Raw genomic sequence first — 27,082 nt, forward strand, 5'->3', positions numbered from 1 at the left:
AATCTCTACTACCTTCCGTTCCTAATATTATATTGGTTATACTTTTGCTCATTAGCATTCTATAACCTTTTAATAACCACGTCAACCTTAGTATCACGAATGTGCTTCCATTCTGACTACCACCATAACTTTACTACTCCTTTCTCAGCTGTTTCTATTTCCCAAAGTTTGTTCAATCATATAGAAGTAAAAGAATTCATTGAGAGATCACTATGATCATGAACACTTGTTATATCGCATAGTTAGTACAGAAGGTGGCCAGCCTTTAGTATTTGACAAGCAATTAAACAATAGCTGGTATCCTACTCGGCTTCTATCACACAGATAGATAGTCATTCGACAATACCTCCCCTTCTGGAAGGGTTGTTCTTCTCAGTTTATATGAAATGAAAAGAAGAGAAAAGAACGAACTGAAGAGAATTGTATATATGAAAAGAAAAGAAAAAAAAATATACTGCCACAAAATATCTGGCTTGGAACCTACCTCTGAATTATAGAGGTTTGTCATAGGAGAACAAAACATATGTGTATATATATCAACATCAAGTATTATCGCATCGCATTTCACATGCTTAAATATTTTTGCTATTCCGTCCATCATTCTATGGACCCATGCTCTTCCTCGAGCTTATACACAATCACCTTTGAAACTCCCTCGATATCGAAAATCGAATCTGGGATCTCATTCTAGACATCATCGTTACTAGAATTCTATGCTTGCACCGCAACCTTCCTCATATAGTAATACGACTCTCTTTTCATAAGAGGGAATAAATATTCAATAGGTAGATACTCTACTTAATTAGTCTATCAATGATAACTTATACACTACCACGACCCGATTAGTGGTACTCAATCTCAACATCCATTCCAATACAACTCTCATGGTTGTAATCAGCTCATTACTCGCAGAATCATTGCTGCCTTACTATGGTCCACCACTGACCTACTGTCATCATTCACTTTCCATGAAATCTTAATATCTAACCATACGGAGTCCATATATGTCGTATAAAATTCTTCTAAGGAGGTAACATAAGCACCATTCATGATTCATGAAGAACACTCCTGATCCTAACATACATACCTGACATGAAGCAGATAAAATTGCAGAAGAGTTTCAATCAAAGCAACGATAACAGGTTAATACCATTCTTACTCGTATGCCTTAAACAGAAGACTTAACTCAAGGGTTCGTCTAGTCCTTTTTGAAACATGGTCCTGGCTTATCTCAAGATAGTATCTTCTGAGATAGATAGCCCGCTCATGGCGATTACACGAATTAAACCTTTACCAACTACTATTACGGTTGGGTATTGCACAGTCATCAGAAGGAATGTCAATCTTCCAAACCATAATACAACCTGCATAGCTTTAACCATCATCACTGTATTCCTTTGGCACAAGCGCGTATAATTATCCACTTACCTTTAAAGTGTCGGCCACCTCTTTGGCCTTTCCTGATAGTAAAATTTCTTTACAGTCAATGTCATTTTAACCACCTCCAAATAAATTTTCTACCTTATTTCAATCACAGCTTATGTGAAGATGTTTTCCTTAAAATCTGATGAGTAAAAAAAAATCATTATTTTTCCATAAGTTATTGCCTCAGTCTTTAGAGGTTAATCACTGACATGACTGACTCTCAATCATAATTAGAACATCTTTTATCTTAAGTCCTAATTGCCCTGAACAATTTCGACCATTACTGGTTCGATCCATACCTTCTCGTGGTTTAACACGTGCCCCACTTGGCATCATTATAATTACGTCATATTTCCTTTATCAACATTTCTATTCTTGAGAATTTTGAATATTACCTTTCTCCTTGTAAAACCTCTAAGGTTATCCTTGAATCGTTCCTCATGAATTCCCTAGATACAGGCCATATCAAGATACCATTTATTAATACCAGAATCATTGTCTACATACTTCTAAAAAATTTCTCCACTGATCCTTAAAGGTTGTTATTACCTTAATCCTTTCCAATTCATACTGTCAAAACTCATGATGTCCCTATTAAGGGTGAAATGCCAACCTTTATGTATTCCCCTAGGATTCGTTTTAAGTTACCGATGTTCTATCCTTAATTCCACCTTTAAAAAGGTACATGCATCCTTCCATGGATAAATCAAGTCATATATCCCTGATAAGGGTGTCTTATTCAATCATTCCCACCTCGATAGTATATGCCTAATTTTCACAATAACATCTATATTCAAAATGAGGTCAATCAATATGGCCTTCAAAAGATAACAACGGTTATCCGCTTTTCTTGCCTAATTTGGTAACGATAACAAGGATGTTCTGGAAGATATTGGTCGTGTTCAACGCGAACTTCTTCTTAATAATTCCTTATTTACTTTTGTTGTTTATCTCAACAGTCATCTCAATGTTGGGATATCTTTCATACCTGGCGTCTCCCTTTCTGGGTATCATGCCACTGGTCTTACAGTTCACCTTCTTGAAGGCCACTTTCTTCATCCAATTTTCTTAATTTCTTACTTTCTTGTCTCCTCAGTCTATCCGCGTCTCATTATTTATCCTTCGAATTATCTCAAGGTTTCCTCGAATCCTCCCAACTTACAGGGGATAAAATATATATCTCTTATGCCCTCAACCATCAATTTTAACTCATGGTGAATCACCCTCATCCTGACGAATGCATACTTTTCTATTTCTATTGCTACGAGTCTTTAGGGTTTTCTCATACCCAACTCCCTTATCATACCTCAAACTCTATTGCCTTTATATTCCTTTCCACTTCAGTTTCTTTTTATTTTCCTTTCTCTTATCCTTATTTCATGAACCAACACAACATAAGTATTGATTTCAAACATCCCGTCATTCTGGATTCGTGTCCTCAGAACGAATCTTGACAACTTTTGCAACTTAGATTCATAATTCATCATACTCATCCGCTTTTGTTCTAGCTCCAAAGCTTTTACACTATCTCCTTATCTTTGGGAATTACTTTCCCGAAAACAACTGACTGAACTTAAATCAGTTTATTATAATCTCTTACTTCGTGCCTTCCTTGGCCTTTCACCAGCGGGTGGTCTCTCTCTTAGGAGGGTAAGTGACAAAAACACTCTTTTGTGATTCGTCAATCATTTAGAATCTCAAATGATTCCAATATTTTTTTTAGCCAGGCTCTTGCCTCGACTGGGTCAGCTTGTTCCTTAGAACTCGGAGAGCTTAGCGACTTAAAGGTCCTGAAAGAATTTCTTACCGCATTATTTCCTCAGGGTGGTGGTTGGGAATAATAGTCCAAGTTCTGTCTAGACAGGTCCATAAATTTCCGTATAGGAGTACCGTCTCGGGTCTCCTTTCCATACTCGACTTTCTGTTTCCTTAGTATGAAATGTTTTATCCTTCTCCCATACTTGGGGTTATTTTATACATTTTAAATCCTCATTTTCCACTTCATTACGTTATGGGTTCATTCTATCTTGATGGCGACCTCCCTGACTATCACGTTCAGGTTTTGCTCTAAATCTTATTCCTCAAACTAGCTTTCATCTAGGATCTCATCTTTAAGCTCTTGAACATTGAACCCAAATCCTGTAGGAATACCTCATTATTCCCTTATCATCTTTCTCGGTATTAATCTTTTATCTAATTATTGGCTCTCTGCCTTCATTCATCACTTTTTCTTGGCACAATAATAAATTTTCCAATAATTCAGACCGCATAGCGATCTCAAATAGCTTTTCGGTACCGGCTCCGGTTACCTTCACTTCTATTTCCATTTTTTTCAAAATCTCTTATAAACTCTCCAAAAGACATTATCATCTTGAGTTTCTCCTTTCTACTAAGGGCATCAGCCACCACATTGGCTTTCCCCGGATGATAGAGAATCTCACAATCATAGTCCTTGATTAGTTCTAACCATCTCCTCTGGCGCATGTTGAGCTCTTTCTGCGTAAATATGTACTTGAGGCTCTTATGGTCTGTGAAAATCTCGCACTTCTCTCCATACAAGTAGTGCCTCCAAATTTTTAAGGCAAATACTATTGCCGCGAGCTCAAGGTCATGAGTAGGATATCTAATCTTGTATTCCTTCAGTTGTCTTGACGCATACGCAATCACTTTACCGTGCTGCATAAGCACACACCCTAATCCTTTGTGCGACGCGTCATCATATATCACAAAATCTCCTTTTCCGTCCGGCAATGCCAACACCGGGGCCGTTACCAACCTTTTCTTTAATTCCTGAAAACTGTTCTCGCATTTCTCTGTCCATTCAAACTTCTCAGTCTTACGAGTAAGCCACGTTAAAGGGGGCTACTATCTTTACAAACTTGAACGAACCTCCGGTAGTGATCGACCAATCCTACCTCTGATAGTCGACCTAACCATGGTCATCAATTCATCAGTGGTCCTTTATTCATTCTTGTCAGGATCCTCCATGGGATCCTCCTCAGCAACTGTCCCTTCTAGGACAACATCCTCAACCGCTACATCCTCAATATGAACATCATCCGATCCCGCGTTAGGACGCTCTATCGGATCCATAATCTGATCTCCAATAAGTAATAAAACATCATCGCGTTGTTGCTCCTCAACCTCAGGGTTCGGAGTCCCGCTACCATATATGATAACGAACTACGCTTCTATCACGATATTTATAAGGGTTCCCATAAGGGTTTTAACTGTCAGTACTACATTAGGTAGCCTGACTATGAACTTGGCAAGAGTTCTTATTATCTTTATGTCACATCATCTCTGAGGTTTATAACGCTTAGCTCTGATACCACTTATGTAACACCCCCAAATCCGGGGTCGGGGATCCGGGTTGTCACGAGTTCCATTTCCCTTAATAACACCCAATCTTAATAATTAATCAACTACTCTGTACTGTGACCCCACAATAAACACACGCACCACACGTTATAGTCTCAGAGATGAACATCCAAAAATAATCACAAGTCATTTTATTCCACAATTATCTGCCAATACACCTTAAAAGGTTTTCTGAATAAATTTACATTTCTTTGCCATTATTACAATTCATAAATATACATAATCTGATACATCAAAAGTTGAAAGCCTAGCCTATTGGTAGTTCCTACCTCAGCTACAGCGACATAAATGCCTATAGGAAACTGCGGAACGTTTCCTATCCGCTCACGAATTGGGAGCTTGGTCCTGTTCATCTTGCCTATCTGATGTTGTGTGATGAAAGAAGAAAGCAAGGGTGAGCAGCAAGCCCACCAAAATAATATTTATAATAAGTTACAATATATGAGCATTCTCATAGTACTCAAGAAAGTCTTGGTTAAGAAGAAATGAACCAAATTGATATCTTAATGCGATGAAGTCGCAAAATATTCAGTATATATATATATATACTTTTTAAAATATTGGAAGTCCTCTTCCATGCATAATACACACAGAGTTCCAGTGTATAACTGTATAAAAATACCGTTGCAAGGTGATCTCATATATCTACCCTTGTCTCAACGTTTTTCTAAAAATCTTTGTCATGCATAAGTTAATCATTTACTAGATATAAGTTTAAAAGATGAAGTTACAAGATACTCCAATATACTTATATCTTTTCCAAATACTACTTGAACTACCACCGTTCAAGTTATACTTAGTTCAAAAGTTCATCACATAGATGAGACTACAAGATAATACTTGAATAGATTCAACCTTTAAAATATCATCAAAATAAAATGAAGTTATGAGATACTTCATTTGATGCAAACATCGTTTTGAAAACTTGACCCTGCCAACACTCAACAATCGCCAACCGTAGCCTTTCTATCGAAGTGCTCTAGGTAGTGTTGCAGAAATATCCAATTGGATGATGAACTCATTACGGGAGTTTGCCGCGCCAGGAAGACCACTTACGATGATCAGTCGTAGTAGTGCAACCCCACCATTTTCTACATGTAGAGGAGAACCTGTCGGATTTACTTGTCAACCGAACACTGAACTCCTAAGGAATGGACCGCCTTAGTGGAACTTCCAGGCCATTTGGGCCAATATAATAAGGCTGGGCCGGCGCCACTCGACCACTTACGCCACTCCTAGTTCAGATGAAATCCATGACTCTCAAACGTAAAGCTCGTTCCCCCTTTCCCCAAGTAGAAACTTGTTGATACGGCTCCACCAAGAAGTCGTATCTAGTTAAAAAGGAAAACTCACCGATATTTCCCAGGCGATGCCTGTTAATGGATTAACTTGTTCCAAGAATTTTACTTCCCGAGTGTTGGGTAAGTAATCAAAAACTCTTTTATCAAGACAACAACCTTGTTGCGAATATAAAATACACCACAGAGCCGGATCCCTCCGATTTTGAGCGAGTATTTAAATCCCCTTTTTTTTAAAAGGAAGATCTTAAATATAAAAAAAATGAGTTTTGGGATCCGCTCTAACTTTTGTAAATCATTTTAAAGACTTGAAAACACTTTAAAGAGTGTTTGGAATAATGCTGATTTAATAAAGTAAATCAGTCTCAATATAAAGAAATATCTGAATATTATTATTTAAATAATATTCCCATAAAGAATAATCTTTATAAAAATAATTGAAGTAGATGTTGTAAAACTTATACTTGAAATATATAGTAAATAATCAAAGATATACTTATACGAAAGTAATATCTTTATTTGAATATCAAAAGTAAGTTTGATTATCGAACATTATTCTTTAATAAATAAAGAATATTAATAAATAATAAGCGGAGTCATAATACCTCGAATGAATATTATAAATAATATTCATTAAATAAAATAAAGGAGTCATACATCCTCAAATGAATATCCAAGTAATATTCAATTAATAAAATAAAAGGAGTCATAAGCCCTCGAATGAATATTCAAGATAATATTCATTAATAAAATAAAGGAGTCATAAGTCCTCGAATGAATATTCAAGATAATACTCATTAATAAAATAAAGCTATCGAATAAACCTTATTCGATTAATAGTTTTGAAAACTATAACCATATATATATATATATATATATATAAATATATATATATATATATATAAAATCTACTCGGGATCCTCGACTCCCGGTTTTAGAAAATATTTTCACCTTTGGGTCCCTATACTAAGGGTATATGCAAATTACCGCTATTCTCTAGCATAGGTATTATCAACTGAACCAACATATATATATGGCAAGAATACGAAACAGGCATGCATATGTACCATATCACATGCTACAATATATCGCAAGAATTTGCTAATATAACCATCATGCATCTATTACAAGATAATGCATATACAAGTGTATACATCACAACAACAGTATAACGGGTAGAAAACTTGCCTGAGCGACTGGGGGTTACAATGGCTCGGGACGAGTCTGGTAACCTATAAACAACAAGTAAGTTGGAATTAAACCAAAGTCACTTGTAAATCTATACATTAACCAACTTAGACTCTAACGCTCGCTTTGCGCTTACTGATTCTCTTAAGTCACTCGAGTACCCTCGGCTCCACCATTTTTAATAATTTAACCATTATGAGTTTTAAGGCGATTCCTTCGCGAGTGTCTTACCAACTATCTATTACACCTTACATAAATGTTTCATACTTCAATTAGTCCTTTAAGGTCTTTAACCTATGTTTCAAAGTAAGGCAAGGGGTAAGGGTTCGTTCGCGAAATGTCGTTACTTAAAATGGCCGTTTCTCCTAAACCGTTCATCGGAATCAAATGAACCACATATCAAAACGAAGCTCATAACATGAACTATTTAAACATGGCAATGGTCAAGACCTAGCAGTGAGTTCAAGGGTTCTGATGTTAAGAGCAAAAATAGTCTACGGTAAATCGGGCATTACGACGGCTATGTTTACGCGATTTCCCAAATTTAAACCATTCCAAAACAACCACCAACCAATCCCAATTCACAACTTAATCAAAACTCCATCCATCCTACATCATAACAGCCCCAACAACTCCACATTAACAATTTATACTTATTCCCCACATGAACTAAAAGCTTTACTTAGGTTCCTTAACTAATTATCAAGATTTACAACCGCAAAAATACCACAAAACCAACTAATCTCTACAAACTCAACCAAACTTTAAACAATCAAGCATCATGCTTCACATATACTATATCAATCATATTCATTCCTAATTATTCAAAGCTAAAGCTAGGGTTTGGAGTTTATACCTTCCTTGGAGAGTGGAGAATCAAGAGGGCTTGGAATCACCCTTAAAGTCCTTATCCAAGCTTAAACTAAACAAAAATTCAAGAACAAAATTTTTAGTTCTTGAAAAACACTATTCACCATCTTCTTCCATGATTTTTAGGAAGAGATTGTGGATGAATTAGAAGCTCAAACTTATAGGATAGCTATAACTAATCATAAGGGACCTTGGATAATTACCTTGTGATTTAACAATGGTTGGATCTTGATTTTGAATTTTTCTTCCTTTGAAAAAGATGAAAAGCCGAGAGCAAGATGATGAGAATGAAATGATTTTGTGTTTTTTGATTTGTTTGGCTTAGCTTGGTTGTTTTTTGTTTTGTTTTTGGTTAATTACCTTAATAACCTTATATTTGTGTGGTTATAAACCAACCACACCTCCTCCTTCCCTATGTCATGCTTGCATCACCTTATTGTGTCATCATCTCTTACTTGCCCTCTTCTCATTGGTTGGGTGACCTCATCATCCCTCTAATCTCTTTGATTAACTTCCTAATTGTTTGCCTAATGACCGCTGATCTGTTATACGGTTCGCTTAACTTTCGTTTTCGTTTATCGTTTGAGGGATCATACCCGGGATCTTATTACTTAGGTTCCCTTAACCTTTCTCGATATATTATATTCCTTTTATGATCCTCTCTTATAATCCTTTAATTTAAATCCTTCTTATCTTGTTACCTTATACTCAATTCTTTTCGTATCTAGTGGATTTCCGGGAAAAATCAAAGTGTTCGGAATTGGATTCTGACGATCTTTACATACACTTATATACCATATAGAGTACTAATAAAATCTCAGAATATCCATACCAGAACCCCTACATAGTGTGGCATGAAAAGTTTTCTCATTCAGCATAATCTGCAAAATCACTATTCATAAGGGTTTCAAAAATTTCCAAAAATTGGGGTTATTACACTAACAGTCTGCAAGGGGCCACTAAAAACACCCTTACGCGCTATGCACCTAAGGATTGCCATCTTCTTGCTTAACTGCCAAGGATTAGATCAAAACAAAATAAATGAACCACAAAGCTCAGCAAGTAACTAGAATTAACAATAATAATTAGTCTTAGAAGTAAAAGTCTATTTAACCATTTCAATCTCAATCTCAATATGATTTAGGGTTTAACCCGATGGTTACGAGGAGGGTAATAATCAGGGTTCTATAGTTCCTTTCAAAATATCTTTCTTTTCAAAATATTTTCATTTTCTGTCATATCATGAATTTTTAATCCACTCATTTTTTGAATATAAACATTTCTATCGCACAAATATCTCTTTTTGAAAATAAAATCAATATTTTTTTATTGGAGTGTATATCAATTTTCATAAATAAATAATACGGGTGATCAGCCCGTATTATCCTCTATCTGGTCATTAAAGGTACCTAAGGCACTATTTGGCCTTTATATATATTTCGTTCCATCTCCGGATTCAATAACACACCGGTCCATCCCCGGCTCTATACATTTGGCGAGACCACTGTTACATGGCTGATACGTCTCCAATATTTAGGATTTCAATACTTTAAAACCTTAATTTCATTTTAAAACATTTACTGACCTTTGAAATCATTCAAAATCTTTCAACTCAACAATCATTCCTAGTTTCATTTCTGGGTATAACGAGGATCACATGGGAAATCAATAATTAGGGTTTGAACAAAGAATGAATATAGGTATTAATATCATGAAGTGTGAACAAGCTCAGGTTTATAATCACTGGATATCAAACAGTAAAGGTAGTATCAATGTAAAGCTATCGATTAAACACAGGCATGAATAAGGCTTAGGTATTCAATCAACATAGGTATCATCAAAGCAAAGTTATTGGTGAACCTACCGTCAACAAGGTAACAATATCAACAAAACATAAAGGTTATCAAAGGTACAATGTTTAGGTTACAATTGAGGTTGAGAAATATAGAAGGGAGTCAGGTTAAGTAAGGTAAAGGTGTAACATTAACGAAACTCATACTATCATTTAATACATCTATTCATTTCATAATCACAATGTTTATCATTATAAGAAGGGCAGAGTTACTTGCCTCAAATGCTTTCCTTTTTATCCTAATCGGGATCCTGTCAGTTAGAATCTCCTTTCCTTTTCTAATTCACATTTTCTTGCTTTCCAAATCTATAATTAATAATATACCCTAATTAGGGACTCTTATAATCATACGACGTTTCTCTGACGTGCAGACTTTCTACCCGTTCGTACCAAATATCATATTTATATACATACACATGTACTTGTATTCATTTCGCTACATATACATATAATCACATTGTCACACTCGTATGTAATCATATCCATTATTTACTTATACTCCAACTTTATCAACTTTACTATATAAGAAAGTAAACACATAAGGGTGCTTCAAGTAACACATAACATGTATCATTACTTATTTATGAATTACACAACCACAACTAGTACCATACTCGTATCCTTATATTTCTTACGTCATTGTTTAAACAACTCTTATTTCTGATTAAATACTTACGTCTTTTAAGGATTTGACAATTTATTAATATTACATTTATATCACAATTTCGACATGAAGTATCCTTATATATCAGCTATCCCCTTATTCACAATCGACAATACCATCAACATACTTTATATATCACCCAAATAACTTTTAGTCCCTAACAACATTCATTTTACTATTAACAGACTTATTAATCACGATAGGTAAAACTATTAATTAGCGACTAACAACAAATCTACAATTAATTGAATCATTTCTATACAACTTCATCACATACATACTCACATCCACAATTTTTAACAAATAATCACACCAATAATACATCAATTACGTATTAATGAATCAAAACCACGAATTCGACATGCAACTTTAGAACTACACTTTAAATAAATCATCGACTCCTACACGTCAATTAATCACAAAAACCGAACCGAATTATCAAAATTTTTGAAACAAAAATCTGCATTCTTTTCTAAATTACAAAATTCAATCAATAATCTCAAATTTAGGAGATTAAAATCAGTTAATTTAGACTCAAGGATTCATCATCATCCCCGCCGGCTCACCGGAGCTCATTGCTGGCGGCGGTTCGACCCGGAGGTGCCCAAACATGGGTCTCCAGTCAGAGGCCTTACCTATAACATATATAACTCATATAATCGAGCTACTTTCATCAAGAATCAATTCAAAACCATCAAACCGACTCAAATTCAGAATATTCGAATGTATCTAGTGATAGAAGAAATGATAAGAGAATGAATCTAGTGAGGCAAGTAACTCTTCCCTTTTCTTATAATTGCTAAATAAGAATGAAATGATAAGAGAAAGTGTTTATTTTAAGAATGATGAAGAGAATGAATCTAGTGATCCTATTATTTGATCTTGGTTATAAACCCTGTTATTAGCCCGATCCTTTCCAGATTCGCTTACCTTGTTTTATATTGGTATTTTGTTCTTTTAAATATCCATATTCCCTATACTCACTGATGAATCATTTTTCCTAATTAATACCTTTGTTGACCTAGATCCCCACATTGATAATATGAATGATTTGTTAACACCCTGATTTAAAATAGCTTTGTGTAACGTGCATTGTTAATAACTATTGTTAGATATTGACTACAAAACAGGGGGTCAATGTATTTCTTTTAAATTTTAGCCTTTTAAATAATTTTGGATATTAGCTTTGTTAGATATAATTGATGATATCTGGACAAAAACTATCAGAAGTTCTTAACACCCCAGTCCCACATCGAGGAGATTTGGAACTTCTGTTTAGTTTATAAGGTGAAGTACTACTACTACTATGTGAAAACCCGGGTCAAATCCCGAACTTTTCGAAAACTGGGTCAAGTCCCGATTACGAGTCCGAAAATAAGACGAATCACATCAAGGGGTATATGTGTCACGAACCTTAGGATTGTTGGAAATTTGGGGACCAAATTCTTTTTAAGGAGGGTAGTATATAATATCCCGTAATTTTTAGAATTAGATTAATAATTGAATAATAGAATAAAAATAATTAAAATTTGATAAGGACTAGGATTTAAAATTGAATTAGACTAATGGGCATAAAATTTGGATCCAATTATAATATGGATAACTTGTAGGTTAAAATATAGGGTTTTGTATCGTTATAAATAGATCCTATTCGTCTTCCTCATTTTATTCATAAAATTCGTAGGGCTCTTCTCGACATAAATCAGCAATCTTGTAAAATTCTTAGAAAATTCATCATAAGTCAAAATTCAGTGATCCTAGACTTTTCGGAAAGGCCTTTTCATTCTCTACAACTTTTATGTTTCATATTTTTCAAGAAAACATTGTTTAGTGGGTCAAAAAGGCTAATTTCAGATCTGGTCAGAATTTAAAGTAAGTTTTCGATCGATCTTACTAGTGTTTGAAAAATTGTGTGTTATATGTATATATTTGATTATAAAAATATGGGCTAAGTGATGATATGTTTGAAACTATTATGTGTTATAGTATATGTATTGTTGTATATGCGTGGGGTCTCGATGATAATTTGCGATCTCTGATTTGTGCCATGGTTTATGAAAATATTGAATAAGAACTTAGGACCGTAGTCACCGGATTATAGTGACAGTTTTCAAAAATTTAGGACCGTTATCACCGGGTTGTAGTGATCGTGGCATGGATTAAGGATTTTGAATTATTGTTGTTTATGTGGTATGTGTATTATGTGTATCGAATAAGAATAAGAATATGTATCGAAAGTATTTGTTTCGTATGTCGTATATCGTATCGTATTTTGTTATATGCGTTCATATTACTTGGCCAACTAGTTGGATCGATTGGTCTCTTGCTGGGATGTATAGCTCATTCTTTCAATTTCAGGTTTCACTTAAGAGTTCAAGTTGGATAGCATTGGAGTTTAATGATCTTAGTATTGGAGTAGATTGACTTTTGGACTTCCGTTAGCTGCGCTTTCGAAATAGTAGTTGGTATCAGAGCCGACTCTCGAAAGCTTGATGCGTCAAGTTGCCGAAGGTGGGGACACGAAGGATGGTGGTATTATCCCATAATTGAAGAGGTCCGGAGGTGGGGACATAAAGCCAGCCGGTATTATCCCATAATGGCTAGAGAGGTACGATCTTGGTCCTATGGGTTGTCTGTTCGGGCCTGACGAGGACGTCAGACGTTTAAGTGGGGGAGTTTGTAACACCCCAGTCCCACATCGAGGAGATTTGAGACTTCTGTTCAGTTTATATGGTGAAGTACTACTACTATGTGAAAACCCGGGTCAAATCCCGAGTCTTTTTCGAAACCGGGTCAAGTCCCGATTACGAGTCCGAAAATAAGACGAATCACATCAAGGGGTATATGTGTCACGAACCTTAAGATTGTTGGCAATTTGGGGACCAAATTCTTTTTAAGGAGGATAGTATGTAATATCCCGTAATTTTTAGAATTAGATTAATAATTGAATAATAGAATAAAAAGAATTAAAATTTGATAAGGACTAGGATTTAAAATTGAATTAGACTAATGGGCATAAAATTTGGATCCAATTCTAATATGGATAACTTGTAGGTTAAGATATAGGGTTTTGTATCGTTATAAATAGATCCTATTCGTCTTCCTCATTTTATTCATAAAATTCGTAGGGCTCTTCTCGACATAAATCAGCAATCTTGTAAAATTCGTAGAAAATTCATCGTAAGTCAAAATTCAGTGATCCTAGACTTTTCAGATATGTCTTTTCGTTCTCTACAACTTTTGTGTTTTGTATTTTTCAAGAAAACATCGTTTAGTGGGTCAAAAAGGCTAATTTCAGATCTGGTCAGAATTTGAGGTATGTTTTCGATCGATCTTACTAGTGTTTGAAAAACTGTGTGTTATATGTATATATTTGATTATAAAAATATGGACTAAGTGATGATATATTTAAAACTATTATGTGTTATAGTATATGTATTGTTGTATATGCGTGGGGTCTCGACGATAATTTGCGATCTCTGATTTGTGCCATGGTTTGTGAAAATATCGAATAGGAACTTAGGACCGTGGTCACCGGATTGTAGTGACAGTTTTTAGAAAATTAGGGGTCGTTATCACCGGATTGTAGTGATCGTGGCATGGATTAAGGATTTTGAATTATCGTTGTTTATGTGGTATGTGTATTGTGTGTTTCGAATAAGAATAAGAATATGTATCGAAAGTATTTATTTCGTATGTCGTATATCGTATCGTATTTTGTTATATGTGTTCATGTTACTTGGCCAACTAGTTGGATCGATTGGTCTCTTGCTGGGCTGTATAGCTCATTCTTTCGATTTCAGGTTTCGCCTAAGAGTTCGAGTTGGATAGCATTGGAGTTCAAGGATCTTAGTATTGGAGTAGATTGACTTTTGGACTTCTATTAACTGCGTTTTCGAAATAGTACCTTTGTAATTGAATTTTTGATAAATAGATTGTATGCTTGACTCTCTTAGGCTTTCTACCAAGAGACTTGTGCTTGAATTTTAGTAAAGGTTTGGCTAAAGGTAGGGTTGCCATTTTCTTGAGATTTTTTTGGCTTGTGGTGATTGGGATTTTTAGAAGAGAGTTGGCTGTTTGTTTGTAAAGAAACTTTGGCTTTGAGGTTTGAGGTGGTTTGATGTTTGAGATAGTTGATGTTTTAGGTTGAGCTGTGGTTTGAGCTAGTTGTGTTTGGATTTTTTGGGTTTGGTGTGGTTCTTAGCCATCATGAAGCTTTTTGCTTCTCCTCTCACTTCTTCTCTTCTTTTCTTCATCTTTGTTGATGAATATCTCTAACTCAGATGCCCTCCTTGAGACAAGGTAATTGAGGGACACCTGCATATATCTATCTGTCCCTTAGTCATTTGCATTGATCACTATCCTCTTTTGCAAAAAGTTGTCTTGATTGACCATGATCACTCTTATAAAATTAATTTTCTTGTCTAGGGCCTTTTTGTATGTGAAGTGATTATTGTTGAGAGAAGATTTTAAGGCTTTGAGTAGTTCATCAAACTCTCTGCTCAGACTAGGTCCTTCAGCAGCCCTAATAAGTCTCTCCATATCAAGATCAACTACTTTAGATATTTTCTTTTCAGCACCCTGGATTTGTTGTTGAGATGACCTTGATTGTGCCAATCTAGCCTCTATCTCCCCCTTAGTCTTGTTGACAGGCATGAGGATGGGAGTAGGAATTTCAGACCTTACTTGTTCAGGTATAGAGGTAATGGTATGTTGAGTTTGCCCATGATGGATCCCAAATCTATAAAATTATGTATTTGAAGATGCTTATGGGAGTCCAATAGGGTTTGGATATCTGTTTTTTGGCTCTTGACAAGAGATGTCAAGGCCTGAACTTGTGCAGTGAGAGAAGATTTGGAGTCTTGCAATGTAGTGACTTGACCTTGTAGAGATTGAATCTGTAGGTTTGTTGTTGTAGATGCAGGTTGATGGGAGCTTGATGTACAGACAACAGTAGAGGGCCTAAATGTAGCTTGCACAAATTTCTGAATTTCATCCATGACCAAAGGAGAAGGAGTGTATCTTGCAGTGTGCATCTGATCCAACTTAAACCTTGTGTCATTAGATTTGGTGATATGAGCTTGAACTTGATTGTGCAAAGCAACAAAGGAATCCTTAAGTTGTGTTATGCTTTTATCCACACCACTGAGATCATATCTGGACATTTGGTTTGAAAAGTGTTTGAATTGATTTTTGATCTCAGTTTGAGAGGGAATGAGTTCATCCATCTTTTCCCTCACCATCTTCCTGATCCTGTCTTTATGACCAGTCAATTTGACTTCAAGAGCTTTACCGAAAAGGTGAAAAGCCTTGAGTTGAGCTTTATGCACTTCTTTGACTGCATCATATACTTCTTGTAGAGTCAAGGCCTTTGTATTGCTTCCAAGGATAGTAACATACTCTTCCCTGAATTTGGCCAAGACTTGATCCATCTCTAACATAAAGTCTTGAGATAACCATGCGTCCACATTTCCATCCTGTTCTTCATCATTTACAATCTTCTCCTTCTGTTTCTCCACATCTTCATTGTAGGTGAGCATGATGGCCTGATAATCCTGATTGCTCATATAAGAGGTGAGTAGATGTTGAGAGATGTTTGCCAATCCAGAAATCTGCTCCACTAAGAGATCATTTACTGATGTGGGCTGAGAGACAGATTCTTGCAGCCAGTTGGTGAGAATGTGAGGTTGTTGAGGTTGGGAAGTTGAAGGTTGTGAGGTTAATGGTTCAGAAACACCTGTGACTGAAGTCACATTTTGACTCACAAATTGCTCTGTGGTTTTGACAGTGTGTTGTCCTCCACTTGTAGTGGGAACCTCCAATTGAATTGGAGGGGATTTGAATGGGTTACTGTCAAGTACACCAGCCTCAAACCTTGTGTGTCTTGCAACACACTGGCACTTGAATGTGCTATGCTTCCCTCCCTTATGACAGGATCATGGGCAATTGTACTCCTAGCTTCAATTGCCAAAGCAATTTCTGCTAGGGTTGTGAGGGGAGTTATTCCAACATGAGGAACCTCCAATTGAATTGGAGAGGATTTAGATAACTCCCCCTCAGGAGTACTAACCTCAAACTTTTCAGTCTGTGAAAATTGTTTTGCACATGAAGGTTCATTAGAAGTATTCATGGGGTCTTCAGTAAAAAATGATGAATCCCCCATGTTTGTGATGGTGTCATCAAGGTCTACCGCAGCATGTATTCTCTCACCATCTAAATGTTGTGTATGGGTGGTGAGCAAAGCTTCTTGAGCTAAGTCACTTGATTTTTCTTGCACTTGAGAGTTAGATTCAAGTGTAGAAGGAAGAGAAGAAAATTTAGAGATACGAGTTTGTTGTTCAAGTGTGAGTCGACAGCTCCCCCTGAATGGATGAGGGAGCTTCAAATGATGTGTCCTTATTGTGTGTGCCTTCTTTATTTCTTCTACCATACACTTGAATTTCTTTATTGGTTGCTTTTACAACTGCATCCTGTTGGGAGAATGCAGAGGTGGCTAGAGTGGTCAGCTCAGTTTGCTTACTTCCTTTGGATCTTTTGACCAGAGGTAACTCCTTTTCAGCTATATTCTCACCACTCTCAGTTACAATAGTTAAGGTTGCCCCCTTTCTCTTCTTTTTACTCACCTCATCCTTTTAAGAAGATGAGGTGGTTGGTTTCCTAGCTTCTAAAGGTTTTGAAAGAATGGTTGCAGCTTGGGAAGATCCCTATTGGTGTTCCTGCGCTTATACTTCCACAGGTCCAGGGATCATAGATGAGCTAGATTATATGCTAGATCTCATGTCAGGCATAGGGTAAGGGTAAGTCCTAAACTTCTCCAACATAAATGGAGTGATTTTCAGACTTACATTTACATTATTCTTTGTAGTGAGTGAGCTAAATATTATTTTGGACACTTGCTTATAATTGCCTATTTTAGTACTATCTATACCATTCAATAGATGTATGTCTGCTACTTTATTATTTAAAGTGGACATAATAAATATAGGGAAGAAAATTTCCTTACCTCTAGCTGACAGGGGCATAGTTAGCCTGGTTGCAAGTTCTTCCAGGATCAACAGATTAATATTCAAGTGTCTGTTGTGAGAAATTGAATACACCAACTTTTGCACCACACTTGAATGTTGTCATATCTTATCTTTCTGCATGTGAAAGCTCTCACCATTGAATCAAAAATAAATGACCACTCCTTTCTTAGATTAGTTCTGTTCAGGCTTGATAAGTTGATTCTTCCACCATAGTTGATGAAGTCCGAAAACTCAATCAGCTCATTAGGAGTTGGCACTTCCACCAGATTTATAGTGGGAAATCCCAAAGCTAGGTTCACATCCTGCTCGTTAAACTCAATTTGTTATCCTCCAACTGAGCAAGTCACTACCATGGATACTGTAACACCCCCAAATCCGGTGTCGGGGATCCGGGTTGTCATGTGTTCCATTTCCTTTAATAACACTCAATCTTAATAAACAACCAACTACTGCGTACTGTGTCCCCACAAAATACACACACACCACAATTTATAATCTCAAAGATGAATGCCAAAAATAACACAAGTCATTTAATTCCACAATTATAAACCATTACACCTTAAAAGGGTTTCTGAATATATTTAAATTTTCTTTGCCATTATTACAGTTCATAAATATACATAAGTCTGGTACATCAACAGTTGAATACCTAGCCTATTGGTAGTTCCTACCTCAGCTACAGTGACATCAACGCCTATAGGAAACTGCAGAACATTTCCTATCCGCTCGCGAATTGGGAGCTTGGTCCTGTTTATCTTATCTAGCTGTTGTTGTGTGATGAAAGAATAAAGCAAGGGTGAGCAACAAGCCCACCAAAATAACATGTATAATAATTAACAATATATGAGCATCTTCATAGTACTCATGAAAGTCTTGGTCAAGCAGAAATGAACCAAGTTGATATCTTAACGCGACCAAGTCACAAAATATTCAGTATATATGTATATTTACTTTTGAAAACCTTTGAAATCCTCTTCCATGCATAATATACACAGAGTTCCAGTTTATAACTGTATAAAAATATCGTTGCAAGGTGATCTCATATATCTAACCATGTCTCAACATTTTTCAGAAAATCTTTGTCATGCGTAAAATAATCATTAACTAGATATAAGTTGAAAAGATGAAGTTACAAGATACTCCAATATATTTATATCTTTTCCGAATACTACTTGAACTACCACCGTTCAAGGTATAACCAGTTTCAAAATTTCATCACATAGATGAGACTACAAGATAAGACTTGAATAGATTCAATCTTTGAATATCATTCAAAAGAAATGAAGTTACGAGATACTTCATTAAGTCCCAATATATATACACCTATATATATATATATATCTCACATACTTTCCTTGAAAACCTCTATTATGAAAAGTATAAACAGAGTTATAATACCCAATGAATTTGGAAAGAAGAAAAACTTTAGCATAAACCCGATATCTTGCTGATCAGGCAAAGCTACCTATTAAGTAACCTTTTCTACTGTAGATGCATGAATTCCTCTCCGGTCATCACCCTGGCCGCATTAGGACCTCGCGCCAGACCGTTACCCGGCCACTCACGTGTGGATGGACTGTCACCCAGCCTCTTACACCTTCATAGACCGTACCCCGGCCAGTCGCTTATGCCGACTCAATTAGATGGACTTACTTCCCGAACGTTGGGCAAGTAATCAAATTATTTTCTCAAAACAGCAACCTCGTTGCGAATATAAAATACATCACAGAGCCGAATCCCTTAGATTTTTGAGCAAGTATTCAAGTCTCCTACAAAAGGAAGATCTTAAATTTGAAAACGAGTTTTGGGATCCGCTCTAGCCTTTAAAATCATTTTGAAGACTCGAAAATATTTTTGAAAGCGTTTGGAATAAGGATGATTTGATAGAATAAATCAATTCCAAGATAATCATAGAATATCTGAATATTATATTATAAATAATATTCAAATAACGAATAGCTTTTATCAAAGCAAATGAAGTAAAAGTTTGGAAAATAACTTTATGAAAATATTTAAGGTAAGATTGACGATATCAATCATTACTCGAATACTTGGCGAATAATGAAACATTATTCTTTAAGAAAATAAAGAAAATTATTTAATAAAATTACGGATTCAATAGCCTTCGAATGAATATTCAAACTAATATTCACTTATAATTTAAAAGTATCGAATAAAACATTATTCGATTAATAGTTTTGAAAACTATATATATATATACTCGGGAACATCGTCTCCCGGTTTAGAAAAATGTTAACCTTTAGGTCCCCTATACTAAGGGTATACGCATATAATGCCTATCTCTAGCATATGTATTATGCAGTTTATAAACAATCTAATTGATAATAAGATATTAAGATTACGAAACAGGCATGCATATATATCATATCAACATGCTCGAATATATCGCAAGATTTGCTAATAACAATCATGCACTTATCACAAGATAATGCATATACATATATGTTAGATATATTTGAGATGTCATGTCTAATATGATTCATGTTTAGTTTTCAGATCTTAACAAACAGGACATATCAGGACTTACTGAAATTAGGACTTACTGGAAGTCAGAACTTAATATCAGAACTTAAGGTCATTTCAGAACTTAAGTGCGGGAAGACTTTTATATAAGGAAGGAAGCTGATTTACAGTAGAAGATCGAGACTAAAACAAAAGAAGATATGCATTGAAAGAGTTAGAAGACTGGAAGACTTGTAGAAGATATCTGATTGATATATTTTAGGAGACAGAATTATATTCCATATCAATTAGAAGTTATCTTGTAACCGTGTACTATATAAACACAGACTTAGGGTGTACACTATATGTGTTATCATTATCGAGAAGATTATACATTCTAACCTAGAAGCTCTTAGTGATATTTGTTCATCACTGAGAGAGAACAACAGTTCTTATTGTAACAGAGTTTATTCAATATACTTGATCTTTGTTATATACTTGTGTTAAATCGATTTAATTGTATAAACATTGTATTCAAGCCCCTTCTACAGTGTTGTGTGACCTAACAATTGGTATCAGAGCTTATCTGTTAACAAACATACAGTAAAGATCCAAACAATCATGTCTGAAGAAGCACAAACTCCAACCAAGCCCACCAAAACTGAAGAAACTCAAAAGACTCAAACCCACAGTCGATATGAGATTATTAGGGTTTCGATACTGAGACCTTCTGAGTATCCCATATGGAAAGTGAAGATGACTATGTTTCTGGAAGCTACAGATCCAGAATACTTTGACAGAATTAATGATGGACCACATAAGCCTACCAAGCTCTCTGTTGTAGTTGCGGATCAACCAGCAAAGACCATACCAAAGGAGAAAGGTGAGTACACAGCTGAAGACATCTCATCTATTGCCAAGGATGCAAGGGTAAGGCATTTGCTGCATAGTGCCATTGATAATATCATGTGAAATAGGGTAATTAATTGCAAAACTACAAAGGAAATATGGGATGCTTTAGAGACAAGATGCCAGGGAACTGATGCAATCAAGAATAACAGGAGGACTATATTCACTCAAGAGTATGAGCACTTTGACTCAAAAGCTGATGAGTCTTTAACTGACTTATATGACAGGTTTGTCAAACTCTTGAATGATCTGTCACTAGTGGACAAGGAATATGATCTTGAAGATTCAAATTTAAAATTCCTTTTAGCTCTTCCTAAAAATTGGGATTTAAAGTCTACTACCATATAGACAACCATGACCTTACTGAAACTACTCTTGATGAAATTTATGGTATGTTCAAGACTTATGAACTTGAGATGGATCAAAGGAGCAAGAGGCATGGAAGAAAGTCAAGGACAGTTGTTCTTAAGGCTGAGGAGGAATCTCCTAAAGTTGTTGCCTCAAAGAGGGGCAAGGGAAAGGCTCTCATCATAAAGTCTGATTCAGAGTCATCATATTCTGATGATGATGATTCAGAAACTGAAAGTTTACCTGAAATGGATGCTGATGAAGAGATGATGAAATTGTGTGCTCTAATGGTGAAGGGTATCACAAAGATAGCCTACAGGAAATTCAGAAAGGGCAAGAAGTTTTCCAGGAAAGGTGTAAGTTCTGATAAGAAAGGGTTCAGAAAGTCTGAAGGCAAAGGTGCAAAGTCTGATAGAGGAGACAACTCAAATGTCAAATGCTACAATTATGCTGAAAGAGGCCACATATCTCCTGACTGCAAGAAAGGAAAAAGTGACAAAGGCAAGGCACTTATCACAAAGAAGAAAAGCTGGATAGACACTTCAGATTCTGAAAGTGAGGTGAACTATGCCTTGATGGCAAATGCTGAAAGCAGCCCTAAAACTACTGAATTGAAGGTACCTCAAACAACTTATGCTTTTCATACTGATGATATTACTGAGTTTAGATTATATCTTAAAACCATATTTATTAGTTATATAGATCAGACTTTAACATGTGAAAGATTAACATCTGAAAATTCTGCTTATAAAAAGAGAAATGATTATTTAGAAAGGGAGTTAGTTATTCTTCATCAAACTAAGAAAGAAAAAGATGATGCTTTATATGTTAGAGATGAAGTGTTAAAATTGAATGAATCTCTAAAAGCTGACTTAGAAAAGGAAAGAGAGATTATCAGAACTTGGACTAACTCTGGCAGAATAACTCAGAATTTATTAAGTAGTGGAAACTGGAAATAGGGCTTAAGTTATGGAGATGATAAAAGTGAAAAAGGAACTGAACAAATTGAGCCAATTGTTGTTAAACAGACTGCTAAGCCAAAGGTAAATCCTGTTAAGTTTGTAGCAAAAACTGTAAAGTCTGATTCTGAAAAGATGAAAGAGTCTGTGACAGAAGTTAAGGAAAAGTCAACTTCTGACAAATTGAAACAGGATAAACCAGCTGAGGTTAGCATAGGCTTAATGACTAAGAAGGAGCTTCAACATAAGCTGAAAGAGATTAGGAATGTCAACAAGGTTAAGGAAGCTAGGAAAAATAGGAATGAAAAGGAAGGTGTGAACAAAAGCAACAATTATATGCCTGTTCCTAATGCTCCTGGAAAGAAATGTTATAATTGTGGAAACTCTAACCATCTTGCTTCTTTTTGCGGGAAGAATAAAGATATAAACTCTTTACCTCCTAGATCAGGAGTTAAGAGTCAGTCTATTAGGTTTAAACCACAAAATCCTTGTTTTCATTATGGTAGTTTATGGCATTCCATTTATACTTGTAAGGAATATCATAGTTTGTACTATGATTATTATCAAATAAAACCTTCTTTAAAGAAAGTTAGTATATTCCTTCTAGTGTAAAGTCTGATGCAAAGTCTGATATAAATTCTGATAAACAACATGTTAGCATAAACTCTGAAACTAAATCTGCTACAAATGCTAACAAGCTTAAAAAGGCCAAAGGATCTAAGCAAGTCTGGGTCCTTAAAACTAACCATTAGTGGTCTTTGTGATTGTAGGGCAATATGAAAGATATCCTAGTGCTGGACAATGGATGTTCAGGACATATGACTGGAAATAAAGCCTTGCTATCAAACTTTATGGAGAAAGTTGGCCCAGGAGTTTCTTATGGACATGGCAACATGGGAAAAACTCTGGGATATGGCAATATCAATCTTGGGAATGTCATCATTGAAACAGTAGCTCTTTTCTCAGGACTTAAACACAATCTGCTAATTATGAGTCAAATCTGTGACAAAGGTTATCATGTGGATTTCTTTGAAGAAAACTGTGAAGTTGTAAGCAATTCTACATGCAAAGTGGTTCTGAAAGGTTACAGGCATGGTAACATTTATGAAGCCAGTCTTTCAACAAGTACTGATGGTTCTGTAATCTGTCTGTTGAGTAGAACATCAATTGAAGAAAGCTGGAATTGGCACAAAAGACTCTCTCATTTAAATTTCAACAACATAAATGAGCTTGTAAAGAAAGATCTTGTGAGAGGACTGCCAAAATCAGTATTTGCTCCTGATGGCCTTTGTGATTTATGTCAAAAGGCAAAACAAAGAAAATCTTCTTTCAAGAGCAAAACTGAATCCTCAATTCTTGAGCCTTATCACCTACTGCATGTTGATCTATTTGGTCCAGTCAATGTCATGTCTATTGCAAAGAAGAAATATGCTATGGTTATAGTGGATAAGTTCACAAGATAGACTTGGGTGTAATTCTTACACAAGAAGAATGTAACTGCATCTACTCTAACTGATCATGTCAGACAGCTGGATAAGTTGGTCAAAGATTATGTTAAAATTATAAGAAGTGATAATGGCACTGAGTTCAAGAATTCAATCATGGAAGAGTTCTGCAAAGAGCATGGAATCAAATATGAATTTTCTGCACCTGGAATTCCACAACAAAATGGAGTTATAGAAAGAAAGAACAGGACTCTCATTGAAGCTGCACGAACTATGCTTGATGAAGCAAAGTTACCAACCTACTTTTGGGCTGAAGCTGTGTAGACTGCTTATTTTACACAGAATGCTACACTCATAAACAAGCATGGAAAAACACCATATGAGATGGTAAAGAAAAAGAAGCCAAATCTGAAATACTTTCATGTATTGGTTGTAAGTGTTTTGTTCTTAAGACTCATCCTGAACAACTGTCAAAATTTGATCTAAAAAACTGATGAAGGAATTTTTGTTGGATATCCACTTTCCACAAAAGCATTCAGAGTCTTCAATTTAAGAACAAGGGTTGTCATGGAATCTATCAATGTATCTTTTGATGATAAAAATATTACTAGACTTGAAGATTTCAATGATCATGATCAACTAAGATTTGAAAATGAAGATTTAAACTCTGATACTGTAAATTCTGATGACTTAAACTCTGATCCTGTAAGTTCTGACAGGTTAAGTTCCGATGTTATTGAAACTGTGGTAACAACTCCAAAGGAAAATGCACCTGTCCAGGGGGAGCAAGCTGAACATCCTATATGTCCATGCGCTCGTATTCTCCTGTATGTCCGACATTCAGATTATGCTTCCTTAATATTGATACATGGAACACGTTATGAATTTGCTACAGGCTCGGGGTAGGGCTAGTTCATTTGAAAACTTCCCAATACGTCTTAATATATCCAAGGGTACAATAAATCGTGGACTTAGCTTTCCTTTTTTTCCAAACCTCAACAGTCCTTTCCAAGGGGATACCTTTAACATCACTAGGTCCTCTATTCCATACTCTTTGTCCTTTCGAGTCAAATCAACATACTTCTTCTGTCCATCCCGGGGTTGCTACCAGTCGTCCTCTGATTAGATCCACTATGTCTTTGGTCCTTTGGACCACTTCGGGTCCGAGCATCTTGCGCTCCCCAACTTCATTCTGATACAAGGGAGATCGACATCTTATTCTGTACAGGGCCTCGTAAGGCGACATTCCGACACTATCATATCATATATCATCATAAGAAAACTCAATCTGTGCTAAGTGATCATTCCAAATTTCTTTCAAGTCTATCGCATAGACTCTCATTATATCTTCTAGCTCTATAGCTTTCGCTTCTCAACACTCATTCTTTTCTTGTTCGTAAGCGTTACTATCTTTCGTTCATAATACTATTTGGTTACACTTTTGCTCATTAGCGTTTTATAACCTTTTAATAAACACGTCATCCTTAGTATCACGAACGCATTAGAATCGGAATACCACCACACTGATACTACTTCATTTCTAGCTGCTTCCATCTTTGAAAGCTTGATCCATCGCATAGAAGTTAAAGAATTTATTGAGAGATCACTATGATCATAAACACTTTTTACATCGCATAGTTAGTACAGAAGGTGGCCAACCTTTAGTACTTGACAAGCAATTAAACAACATATGATATCCTACTAGGCTTCTATCACACAGATAGATAGTCATTCGGCAATACCTCCCCTTCTGGAAGGGTTGTTTTTCTCAGTTTACATGGAATGAAAAGGAGAGAAAAGAACAATTTTAGAGAGTTATATCAAAATGTATGATAACAAAATATGTGGCTTGGAATACTCTGAACTATAGAGGTTTATCACCAGAGAAAAAAGAAAAAAAACACATATACATGTATATATATCAATTTCAAGTATTATCGCATCGTAATTCACGTGCCTGAATATTTATTATTCAGTCCATCATTCTATGGACCCATGCTCTTGCTCGAGCTTATAAACAATCACCTTTGAAACTCCCTCGACATTGGAAATCGAATATGGGATTTCATTCTAGACATCGTCGTTACTAGAATTCTATGCTTGCACCACAAACTTCCACGTATAGTAATACGACTCTTTATCGATAAGAAGGAATAAATATTTAATAGGTAGATAATCGAACTAGTTTTTCTATCAAAGATAACTTCTACGTCAACACGACCCGATTAGTGGTACTCAATCTCAACATCCATATAATATAACTCTCACGGTTGTTATCGTCTCATTATTCAAGAAATCGTTGATGTATTACTATAGTCCACCGCTGACCTACTGTAGTCATTTCTTTTCCTTGGAATCTTAATAGCTAATCATACGGAGTCCATACCTGTCATATCAAATTCTTCTAAGGAGGTAACATAATCACCATTCATGATTCCTGAAGAACACTCCAGATGCTGACGTACATACATGACATGAAGCAGATAAAATTATAGAAGAGTTTCAATCAAATCAACGATAGCAGGTTAATACCATTATTAATCATATGCCTTCAATAGAAGACTTAACTCAAGGGTTTTTTAGTCCTTTTTGAAACATGGTCATGGCTTATCTCAAGATAGGACCCTCTAAGATAGATAGCCCGCTCACGGCGATTACATGAATTAAATCTTTACCTAACTACTATTACGATCGATTATCGCACAATTATCAGAAGGAATGCCAATCTTTCACACCATAATACAACCTTCACGACTTTAACCATCATCACTGTATTCCTCTGGCACGAGCGCCTATAATTGTCCTCTTACACTTAAAGTGCCGGCCACCTGTTTGGCCTTTCCTGATAGTAATATTTCCTTATAATCAATGTCAATTTAACCACCTTCAACTAAATTTTCTACCTCATTTCAAATCACTGCTTCTATGAAAATGCTTTTCTTAAGTCCCGGTGAGAAAAAAATCACCATTTTTTCAATAAGTTATTGCCTCAGTCATTAGAGGCTAACATTGCCACGACTGACTCTCAATCATACTTAGGACGTCTCTTATCTTGGGTCCTTCTTGTCTTCACCAATCTCAACCTTCATTGGGTCGATCTATACTTTCTTATGGTTTAACACGTGCCCACCTGGCATTATTATAATTACGTCATATTTCCTCTATCAAAGTTTCTATTCTTGGGAACTTTGAATATTACCTTTCTCCTTGTAAAACCTCTAAGGTTATCCTTAAATCCTTCATCAAGTACACCCT

This window comes from Apium graveolens, chromosome 5 (genome assembly GCF_009905375.1).
Source record: "Apium graveolens cultivar Ventura chromosome 5, ASM990537v1, whole genome shotgun sequence".
NCBI classification, from domain to species: domain Eukaryota; kingdom Viridiplantae; phylum Streptophyta; class Magnoliopsida; order Apiales; family Apiaceae; genus Apium; species Apium graveolens.